General features: G+C 33.7%; 1 protein-coding gene and 1 non-coding gene across 2 annotated transcripts in view; both read right to left on the minus strand.

The window, feature by feature from the left end:
* THSD7A (thrombospondin type 1 domain containing 7A) overlaps positions 1 to 18,810 on the minus strand; it is a 468,774-nt gene that overhangs the window by 333,339 nt on the left and 116,625 nt on the right. The window lies entirely within an intron of this gene.
* Positions 7,180 to 7,286, minus strand: LOC115935547 (U6 spliceosomal RNA). Its single transcript, XR_004071155.2, has one exon. It is a non-coding gene; the product is annotated as a U6 spliceosomal RNA (small nuclear RNA).

Here is an 18,810-nt window from a genome sequence, read left to right on the forward strand (position 1 = left end):
GCATAGGTATACATGTGCCATGGTGGTTTGCTGCACCTATCAACCCATCATCTAGGTTTTAAGCCCTGCATGGATTAGGTATTTGTCATAATGCTCTCCCTCGCCTATCCCCCTCCCCCCGACAGGCCCCGCCAAATCATGAGTGAACTCCCATTCACAGTTGCTACAGAGAGAACAAAATACCTAGAAATACAACTTACAAGGGACATAAAACATGTTTTAAAACATGATGGGGCTACCTGGGAAAGTAAAATTTTAATTTACGGATGTCAAACCAGGGTGTTCCTGTATCTTACAGGGCAGGGTTTTCAAACCCGTATACTTATAGGCATGCAGCATAAATGACTGAATAGAGTAAGTACTAACGTAATATAGAAAGAACATACCTATAATGAAACATGAGTTCAGTTCTAACTGATTATGGCCACGAGAGAATATGGATCCACTATTATAGTTTCAATTAGAAGCTCAAGAAAACTGGAAATAGGAATTCTGTGGAGAATATCAAACCTTTAAATAGTGGCAATGGATTCAATATCTTTGAATTTGGCCAGGCCAAATTGATTGCTATCTCCTTGAATTTAATAACGGATTTTGATGACTTTCCCTAATGTAAGATTTATGGTTCTTTCAACATATGAGCTCCAAGTAAATATTATAATTCTCATTGTTTTAATATATAACTTAATGTTTTCCCATGTTTATATTTAATTGATTATTTGCCATTGGCCAACCTGTCTTTGGCCTAAAATCCTTCAAAACCTCATTGCATTACATTTTCCATACCTGGAATAACCTCTCCATTTTACTCAGACTGTCAACTACCCATTAACTCTGTAAGGCTTAATTCATGCCCAGACGTCTTCACAAAACAATTCTTATTTATTTTTAACTCTGTAATAATTTTTCATGCTTTTTTATGGTTTCATATTTTACAACTAAAAACTTCCTCAGGCTACTGATGACTTACATACACAATTTTATGTGCTACATAGTATTTTGTATAATATTTAATATGGAGTAAATATTCCTTGAATGAGTATCAAGACAAATATGAGAGATTATATTGATAAACATTTTATATCAAGACCCAAGCAGGAGGCATCTAGAATTCTTGTTCTTGAGCTGTTTATTAGACTCCGAAAGATAATAATAATCATTGATATTTTATAGTTTATAAATTGTTTTCAAATGTCTTCTCATTTATCCTCAGAAAAACTCTTCATGATGAGAGAAGCAAGTGTTATTATTAACATCCTACCTAGTTAAAGATCTACGTGCAGAAAATGCAAGAACCTGTCCAACAAGAAGAACCTGTCCATATTGAATGTCACGCAGTTTCCATCCTTAGGCACCTTCCTAGAAACTGAACAAATTTCCTCCATTAAAAACAATACCAATTAAATACAAGTTAAATTAAATAGGCACTGTTCATTGCCATCTTTTAATAAACTGCTCAAGTGTCTGATACTTGGTTCTTCAACTATATGTTAGTTATACAAATGCCCCAGTTGATCTGGAAGCTGTTGACTGTTTTTACTGTATAATTATAATCATTATATTAGCTTTCTATAGACTCTGACACTTAATATTGTGGATCTGCTGGCGTGTCTGATTCTGTACAATTTCACTCTTTCCAAAATGGCAATTTGTTGAATGTATGTATGTATCTAAATATGATATGATTATTTCTTTGTAAAATGGTTTCATAAAAATTTACAGATCAGAAAAGAATACAACCTGCCACAGATAACACAGGTCTGATTTTTGGATCAGAAAATATGATCGTGGTAGATAGGAGCTTGTTGGTTGTGGAGAATTTAAATAGTGAATCTAAGCAGTGAAGTTTTTTTTTCATTCTTTCAAATTGCATGAGTTGGCAAATACAATACGGTATTTCATTTCAGCTTTCATATAATTTATTCACTGCTGCAAGGAGACAAGACCCTCTAGGGAATGTCCCAAATCTATGTAATGTTACCTCTTACTATATTTTCCATTTAGCTACAGCTGACAGATGTGACAAAATTGCAAGTAGCCAGGCAACTTCCCCAACTGGGCCTACAGAAGCAATTCCCACAGCTGCACAGAAGAAAGACTGCAAATTATTCCACACTCAGGTTAAATTATTTCAAGTTAATTTGCACTTGAAGTTCTCTCTCCAAAGACACCTTTTTTCCTCAACGTATCACAGAGCTGTTCTGGGCTGATTCTATTTAGGTTAAAAACAACACTTCAAATTGGAAATCATCCAACATTGAAAGGAAGTACAGAGATTAGGGAATTTGCTGATTTCAGAAATGGTAATGTGAAAGGAGAGCAATGTTAATTATAGAAACTAACAGTTCTCATCATTTTAAATAGTTACGTAGAAGTGGAGAATCAGATCAGGTTTTGGATCAGCTGTGTAGCACAACTTTATTTCTTATTCTTTATAAAAATGATTTAAAATATAAGCATATTTGTATGTAGGTGCCTTGAAATGTCACTGATTTTTTTTTTTTTGCATTCACAATGCCAAGGTACTTTAACATTGCCAAGAGGCCAATAACTAATTAAGAGCCAGAATAGTCCAAATACAGCACTTTTTTTGTAAGAAAATAAATGAACCACCCTCATACAAATAAGACAGTGTGACTTCTATGTTCAGTTTAGTTAGATGTTGACCTTGAGGCACGGAATTTCAGCTTCAGTTTAAATACTACAGACTCATTCTTTGAAAAGCAGTGTCTTTTCTTCATTTTTAAAAAAACTATGACCCAGGGCCACAAAGAAGAGAAAATGAAGTATATAAATATATTTAAAGTAAAATTTAAGACCCTATTGTCCTAGAATTGCTCCAATTTATATGATACTTTTTATCTCTTCTCCTTCATAAAACTAGGAAAATCTTAATAGAAAATGCCTTTATAGTAAAAAGTACTAATTTAAGCTTTGTATCTTTCAGGGTATCCAGCTATTTATTAGCATTGATTATTAATTTTCTTATCAGTTTGTTTGGGGTTTTCTGATTTTATGACAACTAAATGCTTAGTTCTATACACTCAAAATATAACATAAATCATAAGTAAAACAAGCATAATGCAGAAATCATTCTTTAAAATTGAGCACGAGTTACCCCGAAAGTTAATTATGGTGATGAAAATGTGTCCTAAATAAATAAATAAATGTTGCATATACATTTTTTAAGTTGTCTTCAAACTCACACAATTATAGAACATGCCAATTTTGCTGTTTAATAGCAGCACTTCTCCAGGGTGAAATCTTCGGCTTTCCACCTACATAACTGAAGTGTGACAGCTATCACATATCCGACTTCTTGAATCTCATGTAAGTAGAGTGTGCTATAAAGCGACTATAATTTGCATGGATGGAAATGTCAGGGCAAGGAACTGAAAGTGTACACATAGATGGTTTCTCTGTCCCAATACGTCTTGTCTTACCCTGGACGAAATCTAAAATGAAATCTTTTCACTTACTTAAAAGCAGAGTCAGAATCAGAATAGTGTGTAAGAAGAATATTCTTAAAGTTATTTGGTAATAGTATTAGCTTAAAATTGTATATACAGTTATAATTTATTTTCATTGTTTGTAATTATTAAAGATTTACTATTTTCATAAAGTGATTACTCTCTGAAAACGACAAAGCATACAACATGCTAAAGCTACGGGACTTTATCTGCAGGTGGACTTTTATGGCTGAAGATCAGGTTAAATAGATACCTCTTGTTAGATAAATTCCTAGCAGGCTTCCAACTCAGGGGATAAAAGGAGGAAAATTAACTAAATAATGTACACTCTTATTCTACAATAATAGTACAATAATGTAGTTAAGGGCACTCATCTCAAATACATCCCACCATATGATACTTGAAAGGTTATAACTTTTGAAAAGTTGTTGACTTTTATGTAATTCTATTTTTCCCTCCTAAAAATATCCATTTAATAAGAAAAAAGATATTCAAGTCTAATGCAAAAATTATTAACTCACATGAACAATTAATAAATATATTGACTCCAGTGAAAAAAATACTTAATATATAACAAAATGACAGGATCTTTACATGTAAAATCTTCATTGAAAATTATGGATAAAATTGTAGTTGGAGTGTTTTCATGTTTTGTTCATTTACATATAGTCCCTTCTGAAAGTAGATGAAGAACTAAATCATCCCTCACAATCATGTCTAAAAATTGTAACAATTTGTTTTGATCTTAATTAAAATCATATGTCAGGATTGTTGAGTTCTGGAATTTATTGCTCTTGCTCTTATTGCCTTATCTATCTAATAAATTATTCCTGTATTCATGATTGCTCCATAGCCCAATAAAAGATAATAACTTTCATCTCCATGTAATTCCAGCTTCATATTGCAAAAAAATTGTTAATTTTAAAGAACTATCTGTATTTAAATGTATATATTTGAATAGGTAATTTGGGAAGTCCTCTTTAAAGCAATGAGATATTTAATTTTATTAATTTTATTTTACAAGAAAACAAAAACTATCCTCCTTCTTTGTATACTAGTTTAAAAGAAAATGCCATTTGTAATTCCGACTACTTTTAAAAATAAGTTTTCATGATTTAAAATACTGAGATTTGCTTTAAAATTTCAACATGTAATATAATTTTTTTAGAGCTCTAGATGCATCTTTCAAGATATGCACAATATTCAAACAACTAAAAAACACAAGTGTGTCTGTGTGTGTGTGTTTTATGAGGGATGTTGCACACCAAGGCAGATCAGACTATGCAGCATATAGTAAATACATTATCAGAGCTTTTATATACGATTCATTTGAAACAACACACATATTTCCAATATGTAGATCTTTCTTTAACGATGTGAAAACCATTTGAAGATTGAAGCTCTTTGTAAATATGATTTTCCTTCTTAGTTCTGCAATCCACTTGTGCCATCCTTGAATTTTTGTGTACCTTTTCCAAGCCATATACTTCACTATAATTTATTAAAAGAATATTCAAAAATAGAAAATAAATAAACATATTTAAAATTCTGAGATCTTTTTGCCTTAGCTACATTCTGCTTGGAAACTGATCGTTATGCAAAAATTGTGTTTTTTTCTAGCTTAGTGCTTTTCAAAATTTAGTGTTCAAATAAATAACCTGGGGTCTTGTTAAAATGCAGATTCTAATTTATAAGGTCTAGGACAGAAACTGACATTTAGCATTTCTAACAACTGCCCAGGAGATGTAGATGTTGATCCTTAAGCCACATTTTAAGTTACAAAGCCCTAGCTGACATTAAATCTACTTCTCAAATGACTGTAAACCTTCCCTAAAGTTGCCTCATGTGATGAAAAATGGGCTATCACAAAATCCAGCTTCTCAATCAGTCTCTCTACCTCTCTAACTCTCTTTCCTCCCCTCTTTCCTAGGACAGGAATATGCCTGAGAACACTTTTTCCCCTGTAGATGATTTCTCATGTCAAGCAATTGGGTGTACCTTGTTGCCAGGCCTCAAATCCGACCACAGTCCCAGTGTATTTCATGGGTGTGAGGTCTGTTTCCAGTGTTTTAGTCTATCTTCTGCTTCCATAGAGCTTAGCAGTTAGGAGCATGTGCACTCAGAAAGTTTATGACTGTATTTAGTTTTCTATTGCTGTTTAACAAATCACTAGAAAAAAGGGTTAAAACAGCACCCATTTATTAGTTCATACTTCTAAAACCAGAGTCTGGTATGATGTGGCTGGGTTCTCTGTGCTCAGGGTGTCACAGGGTTGAAATCAAAGCATTGGTTGGATTGAGTAGTTGTCTGAAGGGTCTGGCAAAAAATCCATGACCAAGCTCATTCAAATTGTTGACAGCATCAAGGTCCTTGTTACAGCAGGACTGTGGTTTCTGTATTCTTGCTGTTTATCAGTAGGGGGTAACCCTCTGGTCTTTTCCAGTGATTTCCTCCATGTCAGGCCAGGAATAACACCTCAAATCCTTCTCATGGTTTAAATTTCTGATATCCTTTTCTGCCACCAGCCTGAGAAAAGTTTCTTGCTTTAAAGAGCTCATATGATGTTTTTGGACAGGCGGATCTGGATAATCTTAAGATCTTAGGTCAATTGAATTGCAATTTTAATTGTTTCTATGAAAGTCCACTCACAGCAGCAGCTACATTACTGTTTGGTTGAATGAGAGCTGGGAATCTTGGGGAGTCATTTTAGAATTCTACCTGAGCAAATTAAATAATTATTTGTGTGTCAGTTCTTTAATCCTTAAATGAGGATAATATGAGTACCTATCTTTGTGAGTATCAAAGTATTGTATGTAAAGTATTTCGAACACTACCTGACTCCTGCTAAGTACTCAATAGATATTAACTATGATTATTTGTAGTAATATTATGGTTGCTGACATCACTTACTTCCTTAGACTTCTTCCTGCTTCTTGTGCTAGACTAGCTTAGTATAATTATTTTAGCTTTCTAAGACAGAAACTTATAATCATGTCTTTGCTCAGTCTTCTGGAAACTCTCTGAAGAAGAAACTCTTAAACAACTCTCTGAGGCAACATGCTCAAAGCTAAGTGGCTCTTCTTTGAGAAAATACACACTCAGCTAGTCATTTTCTCTAGGCAAGATCAAGTTCTCTAAATGGCTCTTGCTTCAGTTTCAGCCTTCTTGAGTGAGCCAGCACGTGTGTTGTTGCACACAACCATTCAAACTTCCTGGCAGTGTTCAAACTCTGGTGTTGAAGAGGCTAGAAAATTTTTTTTTCCCAAACTGTCTTAATTTGCCTAATAACAGACATAGGAACACATCTGCAAAGTATCAAGAATGGCCTAAAATGAACACGCACACACAAACTGTGCTTGTTATTTATTATTTCTTCTTTGCAGTTTGGGAAACTGAGGATCAGAGATTTTATTTCAGATCCTACCCAATAAGTGGCAGCATCAGAATTAAAACTTGAGTCAGTATAGATCCAATGTCATAGCTTTGTCATTGTATTTCCTCTCTCATTAATCACAATTCAGAAATTGCTATTCTTCTGGAATTAATATTTGTCTTTATCTTAAGACATTTGCATTTCTTAAACTTTTACAAAATCTACTGCTATATAGTAGTGTAATGCCTGGCACAATATCTTAATGTAGTTGGCATTTAATACATTTTTGTTGAGAGAGTATTAAAATTAAAATGTACAATGTGGTGTCTGACTGTACTTTGACCTTCTCTTTTCACGAATTTGTGTGTCATCCTTGCGCAGGGGCCATGCTAATCTTCTCTGTATTGTTCCAATTTTAGTATATGTGCTGCCGAAGCGAGCACTGACCTTCTCTTTTCTTTTAACATAAACCCATTATATATTTCTAATGCCCTGATCAAATAGACTTGGATGGACAATAGAACCTATTGAAATTCACTGAGCAAATTAACATGCTTCATATAGCTTATCATTTTTGAAACAGGAGCAAAGCTAGAAGATCAGAGAAGCTTCAGTTAAAGACATCCCCTCTATCTAGTAGAGTGAAGAAGGAAAAAGAATTTCTCACACTGAAACTGGAATTAATTGGGGTATAATTGGCAACAGACACAGACTTGAGTTGAAAACAAAATAGGTTTCAGAATACATTAGATTATCACTTAATTAGTGGTATCTTTGAAGCATACACCAATCTTTATACTAATACTATACACAGAGTAAGTATTTAATTGAAAGGAACAAAGCATTGAAAGTTCTCATTAGAGCTCTTTAATACAAGTGGGAAAAAGATAGTTTCTACCTACAACAAGTTATTTGAAATTTCAATCAAACTTTAAAGCAAAACTACAAGCAATGAATCACGGCACACCATTACTCCTATTACAAGGCTGCCTGAAATCCAAAATCATCAGCATTTGCATATTGAATAGGGAGATGAAAAAGATTTAAAATACTGTTAAAACATAATAGATAATAATATACTTTGGTATATATACTGAAATATTTCTTACTTTGATGGAATTATAATGTTTTCTTCCTGAGTCAAGTAGAAGGTATAATTTAAGTGACATAACCCTGTGGGGAAAAGGGATACAGGTGGAATACTGTCTTAAAACAATATCTCTCCTATTGAATTCCTCTGGTGGGCAATGAGAAGAAGCAGGAAAGAGCCAGAGACTCTTTGGAGTCTGCATGAATATGTTCAGTGCTGGGCAGTAGCTATAGAAGTGTTTCATAAAGGAGCATTTTTGCCAAGGGACCTTTGGAGAATATTTCTATTGATCTTATTCATCTTATTCACTAGAGTGAAGTTCATAACCTGAGGCTAACTTGGGGTGCATGAATTCCATGTGAATGTATAGATTTGCTTCTTCTCCCCAAAAACTACCCATAGCTTACAGTCTATTTATGGACTGTGACAGAGAAAAAGTTAAGAAACTATTCCTCTATGGCTTCTGAGACATTTTAGGGCATAATTTGCCAAGTTGTGTGGTGGTTTGAGAATCGTATCATGTGGCACCATAAAAAATCAAATAATTTAACACACATCATTTAAACTAGGTCTCCAAAAATAAGTGTACCATCAGTGGTTGCTTCACCTAATCCATGTTTAATGGCTGCACCATATTTGAAATGATAATCATCAGTTGACACGTCAGAACTAAGTGTCTTTTAAAAATATATATTCCAAATACTATTACTGATATTAGTAAGTGATCAATTACTTACATAGGGAGAGGAAGAATAAAAGTGCTGTTGGATTATGGCATATAATTTGAAAGTATCTGTCATTGCTAAACTAACAATTTGAGAACATTGTTTCAAATATCAGGAATTTGACTTTTAAACCTCAAGATGCAATGCACTAAATTTAATAAAAAGCCTCATTATAATTGTATTTGCTTAAAGAGAGTCCCAGAAACAGTTAAATAACTTAAAAGCAAGAGTAAGTTACCTAGGTAAGGAAATATAATATACAAAACTCAAAAATTGCCTATTATAAATTGCAATAATTTAATGTAAATGCATTATCCCATTTAAATAAGCAAGGCCTAGTTGCATCTTCTACTTCTGGAAGTTGACTCAGTAATAGCCACTTTCATTGGGTGTCAGAGTGACTCTAGGAATCATATTTCTCTGTGTCTTCTATTTGCTCTTCACTCTCCTTTCTGTCAGCCTATTGCAGCCTATACCTCATTTCACACCTGCCACACAAAAGGACAGGGGAGTTCTCAAGTTGGAGGTGGAGGGAAGTAGGATTATTTTTACCAAAGAGCAGTTTTTAGGTGTTACAATAAAATTTGTACTATATTTTAGCTATACTTCACCTAACTTGGTTTAGTGGGCAAATGATTCTTTATCAGGGGAAAATGGTTTTAGAGTATCACAACCCGTTGCAAATCAATGTTTGTAAATTAGCTCATAGGTGTATTAGAGATTGCCAAAATCTTTCATGTTTCAAAAATTCTATTTTCCATATTGTTCCAATATTGATGTTATTCAGTGTCTCAACACCTATCACAAAGAAGGCTTCCAGTTAGCCCTTAATGTAGGTTGTTTGAATAAAATCAGTGAGCATATGTTACAACAATAATAAATTCATATAATTATCAATAATAGCATTTCTATTATAGTCTCTATGCTACACAAATGATTTGGATTATACTTTTGCTAATATACTGTGAAGCCACATTTGTCTGGTTCTTATAAAACGTTTCAGAATTACAATAATTTTACATTTGAAAATTTATTCCAGAAAGTTTGCTATTCCATGTAGATAATATCTCAATGTTGTAATGTCAGACATCATATTTACATTAATATGTGCTGCTACAAAGGCACCATTTTGTAGTTTGTACACATATCTCTTATTGATACAGCTAGAGCCGCATGTGTATTGTCCCATGTCAACCCAAGTGCTGTGGTCTTGTCTGTGAGTGCACACTACACATTTATAAAACTAAGTACTATTTTCATTCACATGCAAATGACTATTTCAAGGAAATACACATTGAATTTGCAAGTGGCAAAAAAACATGATGAGTCTTAAGAAACTCAGAAAGTAAAGAAAAATAAGTGTTCATTTTCAAAAATATCATTTATGGTTTGGCAGCTACACAATCTACTTTTGTTCACAAGGCTAGTCTATTAAGGCAAGACACGTGTGTTTGCGGTCTCTAGTAACATCTGTACTTACAATCTGTTAGTCTAGATTACTCTTTATATAATTTGCCACCACTTAGGTTTTTAAAACAGACTAAAAATTTTAACAAGGTGCTTTTTTTTTTCTTTTTTTTTTTTTTTAGAAATTATCAACTGCCTAGCAAGAACACATTTGCATCTTAAATCATGGTATATCCACAAACCAGTTGAACTAATAGAAAATAGAGGAAATGTGTTCTAATCACTTTCAAAGGTTAAGCCCATGCTTAACAGAAAATCATTAAAGTACATTTATCAGAGTCTAAAGAATGAATGACTTATCGGCAAATGAGTCATTAGTCATCTTGTTGTCATTATCTGAACTCCGCAGGTACCAAACAATCCACTCAGCTCTGATTCAGGGTTTTTCAGCTTGTTATTTGTATTATCACTCATGTAATTTTTCCTTCTTTCTTTTTAAAAACATGAACTGAAGAGGGAAACTAAGGAGTAGTCTAGAGAAAACTTTTTCCACAAAATATTCAACTGGCTTAAATATAAAAAGGAATGAGTTTCCAAAATGATTTCACCATTAAACTAAGGGGTCATACTGAATTTAGAAAATGAGATATTCCTTTCTGTCCCTGAGTGCAAAGCAACCACTTTCAAGTAGGCCTCTGAATTCTCTTCTTTAGCCATAATACCAGTAATATCTCTTATTCCTTCCATTGCTCTTCTTTAAATTTAATCCCAAGTAGCTGTAAATCACAGCAGTCACAGTGGGAAGGTAATCACAGTATTCGTCTTTGCAAGATATTTTTGCCCTTCTGGTTCGATTGCTGCCTCTCAGTTATGGAGCTATTAATTTTTTACAGAGCTTCTGTTTACCACGGCATCCTGCCTAGTATGCTAAGTGTGTTGGTTGCTTGCTGAACCTGTATATATAACTCTATTGGATTTAGGAATCATGGAAAACCCTGAGCGTTTATTGTTAAGGGGAGCCCCAACTGACTTTTGTTTTGCCATTTGTTAGCTAAAATCAATAAATTCTATCATTACAATCTCTGCAAAACCTTGGATGTGTGTGCCTGGCAGGCAAAACCATCAGAGAGACTAAGATCCTCCCCAGACAGGGGAGAAAACTTATTTTTATTTTTAATTAATATAAAATGCACATCCAAACCAGCAGCTTCAAGACCCAAAGGAATGTGTTCTAAAGCCTTCAGCAGTGTGCAGTACACTCTCGTTTCCATATCTGCATCCTTCAGTGCTTATTTGATATTCCTTTGAAATTCATTCAGCTTGAGCCAAAATAACTCTGGAAAGTGAAAGAAGCTTATACAAACAAACGATTTTATTCAAGGATCTCTATCTTTTCTACTTTTTTTGTTTGTTTGTTTAACACACTGTCAAAAGTTTGAATATGCATCTCTTATCTCTTTGCTGTCCATTTCTTAAACCTTACAAAATATGCCGATGAGTCAGCTGAGGAACACTAACGTGTCAAACCAAATATTCCTTGCACTTTTGTCCCTTAATAGTCTTTTGCACTCAACTTCTCTAACCTGAAGAGCATTCTGGCTTCTCTCCCTAGTCATGCCTTATTAATCTTCAAAATACCCAGCTTAAAGCCTAGAGTTAAAGCTAGCTAAGCAAATATTTTATGTATTGCAGATAAAATGTAGAGAGAAGCTTTATATTTTATTAATGTTAAACTTTTATAATTATTCCTTTAATTCATGTAGGATTACTTGTTATAAATCAGTAACAACTTTATAATTATAGGTATTTAAAAATATAATTAGTTTTTTTAAAAAAAATGGATTTTGTTCATGTTTTTCATAGGTTTGAGAAAGTTTCCATATGTTTGTAAAACAAAATAACCATCAATGAGTAGAAAGCATAATTATTTATTGCTTCCTTTTTAATATATTTGCCAAAAGAACAACATCTCTGCACAAAGAACTTCTAATGAAATCAATAGAAAATTAGCAACTTGAGAGAACAAAGTACAAGTCAACATAAAATTGTATGACCTTGAAAATAAATCACTTAATCTTTCAGGAATTAGGTTTTCTCTGCTGTAACATGTAAATTTTTGAGGAGATTATCTTTAAATTCCATCCTAGCTCTGAATTGCTGTGACATTATTTTCTCCACTCACTCTAGCTCAAGGGTGTCTGCCTTCTCTTAATTCAAAAGTTTTGGACCATTCAGCTGATAATGCTCTGCTATGTCTCATTTCTTGTATTATGATCCAATATGCCAAATTCTAGTATGCTATTTTCACTATTATTATCAAATAGTTATTATAGACCAATATTAAGTCCTTAAAGAATTTAGATGTAAAGAGTAAAATTTAATGTGACTACCAAATGTTTAGACACTGTATATGGGCAAATAAGGCATATCAACATAGGAAATATAATACACATTATAGGACTATATGGTCAATGCCACAGGAGTGGTTTAGAAAATAATTATAAGGAAAATTTAGAAAAGGGAAGACATTGAATAACCTTGATTTATTTTGAAACATGACACACTGGAAACTGAAAAAATAAAAATGAATAAAATATAATCCTGCTCTTATGGAAATCACTAGTATAATCTGAGCTAAGCTATGAACAAGACAAGGCTATCGAGTTTCTTAACAGTTTTTTCTGAATATTTAGGGTCTGGCTTTGTTGTGAGCTCTCTGCTCATGCTGCATACATTCAATACAACATTTATCTTGATATTCCCCATAGCGCCTTCTAACTAGTAGGTACCCAATGGATATCCCTTAAGTGATTAATTCTCTTAAGCACGTGAATTTATACCAAGAAATACCCTACTATACTCAGATCAGCCTGAGATAATAAAAATCTACTGGCATGATTTACACACCACTGAGTGTCAGGGCTGCTATGCTTTCTAACTTAGCAGTCTCATAATTTGGCCTGGTAAATGAGTTATGGTGAGTTGAATCACTTATGAACCAGGTTTGCTTCTGTGGCCATAACTCATGGAGATAATGGAAGGAACCAGGAGTCCCTTCCCTACCCATCTCCAACTGCTGTCTCTTTTGGTGTATAGTTCAGTCAATACCTGATACACTATTTTAAAAAATACAGTAAGGCCTTAACAGACACATATGTAGTGGTTTAACTTAACTTTGATTATGGCATATGAAACACCTAGAAGAAGCCAGTGCTTGAAAATTAGAGAAAATGGTCTCTTTATCAACAGAAAAATAAATACTTATATTTAGAAGATAAATCATGACTAGGAAGCCATAGAGAATACAGCAAGTTTGTTTGTCAAGAAATGTAGAAGTTCCTGCTAGTTAAAGCCTGCTATCTTTCCATTTGAGATAAAAGCACAAAGTAATCTGGCTTCCAAATGGGATCAATGCAAACATGCATTCCTGCGTGCACACAACTTCATGTATGCAGACTTGCGGACTGCTAACTCTTAAAAGGTTGGATCAAATATATGGCTACTACCTACTTCTTTAATGTCATTATCTCAAGAATCTTGTGAATTTTTAATACTGATTTTTACAATCTGATTTTATTGGAAACACACACGATAGAATAAATGCTATTTTTTTAAAAAATGAGGATTCTGTTATATGCATTAAAGCAGTGGTTTCAGTAAGTATAGGGTGAAGCCTAAGAATCTGCATTTTTAACAAGTTCTTAAATGGTACTGGTGCTTGTGGGCCAGGGAAAAAGCGTTGAGAATCAGTGCATCAAGGATAAATTAAACACACTTTACAAGAAAAAGAGAAGAAAAGAAAAGAAAATTAGAGCTATTGCTCAGTGACTTCTCTAAACACATGTACTTCCTGTAACTCACATTTGTTTCAGACCCCTTGGGGAACCTGAGTTAGATCCCCAATAACTCTGATTTTGTTCAATCCACCATCAAAGCTAAGTCTCAGAAATAAAATGTAGCAAGAAATAATATAAATCTTCCTTTGCAAAAACATGCTGCAAAATTTGTAACCTGAAAGTCCCAAGGAAGTAGAGGCCAGAATTATTTGAGAGCAGCCATAAAAGCCAGGGTACATATCCCCTGCTGGATTCTTGCATGCAGAATTAACAAGCACTTCTTGAGTTCTAACGCAGAGGGACTCTGCATGCTGACCTACTTCTCGGGAAAGCATGATTGACTGAAGTTTGCAAAATGCTCTGAGGAAGACAAGTTCTTTATTATTTTATCCAAGAAACCAAAAAAAATTTTGAATTTTTAACATTCTGTTTGTTACATGCCCCTATTTACAGACTATATGTACTTTAGATCAGCAGCAGCTTACATCAAAAATGTAAGAAGAGGATAATATAGAGTTGAATTTGAGTAAGTTCAAGGATCTAATTACTCCTGCTTCCTTTTCAAATGATAATTGTATTTGCTACCCTATTTGATAAAATAATATATACAATAAAAGGTCTGAAGAGAGCCAACAAAATATATGCATTAAATGATTTTAAGGTGCATCTATTAAATAATGTGTCTATTAAATAGTTTTGAGTGAGCAAAGAAGGAAAATGCATATTATGTCCTTTGTAGGTATAGCTTAGGGATATTCCTGATAGTGTCTTCTTTTATTTTCCAAGGACCACTAAAAAGTACTGGGAAAGTTGAAGTAATATAAATTAATCAGAAATGAAAATGTGCTTTATACATTTAGTTAAACACACAGGCAAGGAACTGATACTTTTGTGCCACAGTCATTTCAAGTCATAGGTTTTTGTCCTTTATTATATATTCCATGTGCTAGGAATGAAGGAGCTTGTTGGAGAGCAGGAAATGTCCTTTCTTGGGGTCACAGAGGCCCAGGTTAAAATCTAGGCTCTGCCGATTATTTGTTGTGGCAATGCCCCCAAGTTAACATGGCATTCCTATCCCCCAAGTTAAGTTTCTGAAATGCTGTTTTAACCTTAATCTGATATTGATCTGCTGACGAATTAAATTTCTCTATTCCTACATTTATTTTTCTTTATGTATAAATCCACGCTTGCAATTTTATGTATTTAACATCCTCAATTTCCTCATCAGGAAACTGGCATCAGCTATCAGATAAAATTGTTATAGGGATTACATGAGATGATGAAGGTGAACCTATAACACTTGGTACAATGTAGGTACTAAGCATGGCAATGTTTTCTCTAGGGGAAAAATTTCAACTGGTGACTTCCCAGTGAGAACTGGCAGAAGTATGTAACTTCATAGACAACACACACCTCAGTTGTACTTCAGTTTCATCTATGGGTAACCATGCTGCACAAGAGAAGTATGGCCAAAGGCCAGTTAGTCTGTAAACATCACAGTTGAGATAAGAACTGGTTACTTACCGTCTTTGCATCCATATAAATAAAAGCCTCACAAGCATGTTTTAGGGGATCACTTATTTAATTCAGATTTCTCCTATTTGGATTTCTCTATTTTGTCACCAGAAATAGCCTATGGGTATAGTCCTCTAGGTGGTACAGAACAAAAAGAAACAAAAACACTCAGCTGAAACCTTCCTCCCAGCTAAGAAGTCATAAGTGAAAAGAAATGTTCAAAAGAAGCCCTCAGGAAAGAGACTATGCAAATATGAATAGGAAAAAACTAGACTTCTGTCTATGGTATATGTTTCCAAGTTATCCTCCAGCTGATTACTTGGGCTAGTACAAACCATAAATTTACCCAAAGAGAATGATGACAGCATGATGCAAAATTACAGGTCCACTGACTATACCCTACTTTTCTGGGTGATGGGCTGACCCTGTGTAATAAACACTCATATTACATTCCACAGTCGAGTACTATAGGTAGAGATTATTCACCATTGGTTTGAGTTTAGGCTTGAAGGAATAAATATGTAATCATATGGCAGGGAAAGGAACATGTAACTTTTCCTCTCTTATCACAGAAACTGCCATTTTGCTTTGGAGTTTACAGATTACACAGAAGTCACCTAATCTTTACTGAAAACATTTACCTCTGGAAAAGGTCGACATTTTGATATAGGACAAACACTGTCACTAACCTTGGCACTAGACTTTAAATATTTTCCACCAAATATCAATAATATCAGTAATAAGTTTCATTTCTCATGAGGCCAGCTATTGACCATCTTAGGTATGCTTGACCCAAATGAACTTGATGTAAGCAGAATCCCAGATTTGTTGCCTCAACCTTAGATTCTGCATTTATTTACTTAGAAGTGTTTTCTACTTAATCCTAACATCAAATCTCACCTTCAAGTAACAGTTGATAAATTACGTATGTGGCCTATTGTATGTTATTTTAGTAATGAAACTGTTCTGTTCTCCATGTAGAAATCATCAATTTTCTGACAAGTTTTCTTAAAATGTAAGTCAAAGAAAAGGGTATAATTCATTCCCAAAGCAGAAAATAATACTAGATCCTAGATGAACTTAAGTATCTTCCAATTAAACATTCTAAGCCTAGGAATAAGCATCAAATTTCTCCGTCTTTTTTACTTCCATGGTACCACATCTCTACATGACTCTGATGAATTTTGCATCTTCACGTGACCATGCATATACAAAGAATGATTGAGTGGACAGATAATTTTCTCAACTCTTCCAAACACAGGATGCCTTGATCTATAGTTCCAAAGCCATGGCTCATTAATTAGCACAGTTCTGCATGGCACGTTGCTGCTGAACCAGTTAGCAGCCAGATAAAGAGATGCAAAGCTCAACTTCTGTGGCATTTTGTGTTTCCCTCCCATTCCTCAAAAAAAGATAAGGACTAGAAGTAATGAATAAATAGGTTAAAAAGACAAATAAAAGCTAATTTCACTTTACAAGGTTTATGTTTATGATCTTTTCTTCTCCCAGTGGTTTTCTTAGCTTGGCTAGGATATGCCATGTTACATTGGTAACTATCAGTTAAAAAAAAATAAATTGACTCCTAATCTGTCTGTCATAAATAAGACTCCCTGCTCATGCATGCTCTGAGAATGAGAACTGAATTTACTGTTGTCTTGCCCTTTCAGCAGGTTACTCATGGAGGCATAAGTAGGTATACACAGAATACAAGGAAATGTCCTATTCAGAGTAAAAGTCTGAACTTTATTGCGTATATCAGGAAGCAATTTTATATGTACCTGATGCCTGTGGAATCCTAACTTTTGTTTAGGATTAAGGAAAGAAGCGGACCTCAATCTTTATTAAAGAAGTCAGATGATCATGGCAGTTGGATTGTAGAGGCCAGTGTGTCTCAGTCTTCTGGCAAACTTCTGTAAATAAACAGGTACACAGAGCTAGATGTTCTCTTGTCACTTAAACTGCAATTCCTATCAGTGGGTGCTGAAGTCTTAAAATGACTTATATTTTATTAAATAGAATACTGGTAACACAGTCTTTTTTCAATTGGTGATAAAAAGCAATAGGTGATAATAAGCAATAGGTGAATCAAAGACAGTTCTTTAAAAATAACAGCAAATATATTAGAATAGAAAGGTAAAGAAAGGAAAAAACATCAGAGTGCGTCATATATAATAATGCTTTTCTTTGTTGAAAATTTAAGTTAAATATGTGTCTGTACATTGGGTCACAAATTTTAAAAGTATTTCTTAATGAAGGTCACAGTCAAAAAATGTTTGCAGGAAAAGGATGTTTTCAAGGCACTTGTAGTAAGTGATGTAATAATCTTGCAGCATTTAAACCTCTAAATGTGTTAATAAAATAATAGTATAATAATTTAATTATAAAAGTGTTTAAAAGTATGTGCAATGTGCTAGGCAATATTCATAGTGAATTATATGTATTTTATCATTAGTCCTCACATTAACCCTATGAGATGTGTATTTTTAAATTTTATGCTCTGTGTTTTAAATTTTAAAGTGTGTGCTCTGTGCCAGGCAACAGTCATTATGAATCATATGTATTTTGCCAATTAATCTTCACCTTAACCCTATGACACATGAATTTTTACTTTCCATTTTGTATAGATTGAGCTACTGAGACATTTCTCAGGAGCTCTTGTAATAATATTTTGATTGAGTTAGTGTAAAATAAAGCATGATTTCATAAGTGAATAAATGATTCTGACTCTTCATCTATTAGAACACAGCTAGTAGTGTTAGAATTAGCCACCTTTCTCACCCTTGTTTTCTTAAGGAAACACAGAAAGCATCTTCTTAATTAAAAAGTACCATAGGAAAAAAAGCAGTTTTCCAAAATTATAGTCAAACTATGGGAATATTTTCAGTTAATAGAAGCATTTGACTAAATTTTCCAGAAAACACAGCATACACAAAATACTCTTTCTCCTTATTCTCTCTATTGATGTTTCTCTTCCCATTTAGCTCTTTTCTACCAAATTTAAGGAATTCCAAGATTGCAAACCACAATAGATTGTTCAGTGTGGCCATTGGAAAAGGCATGTCAAGGATAGCTGAGTAAATCCAGGAATAATCAAATAAAAAAGAAGGCACAGGAGAACAAACATTTATTTTCTCTCACACTGGGCTGCACATATTTGGCCAAGTGGCTTCCATGGTTCTCTCCTTCTTTATAGCGAAGGGTTATTTGTGTTGAATAACAACTCTTCCAGGTCAGTAAAAGTTGGATCAGGAATTGAACATACTCATTGTTCAAGAAACAAACAAACAGAAAGAACAACTAGGTGTGAAAGAAGTGGATAATTATACTGAAGTTTACCAATTAAATTCCATGCAGAAAAATCATATTGTTTTCCTCTGAAAGCTGAGAAACACAT

The sequence above is a fragment of the Gorilla gorilla genome, chromosome 6, assembly GCF_029281585.2.
Source record: "Gorilla gorilla gorilla isolate KB3781 chromosome 6, NHGRI_mGorGor1-v2.1_pri, whole genome shotgun sequence".
Taxonomy (NCBI): Eukaryota; Metazoa; Chordata; class Mammalia; order Primates; family Hominidae; genus Gorilla; species Gorilla gorilla.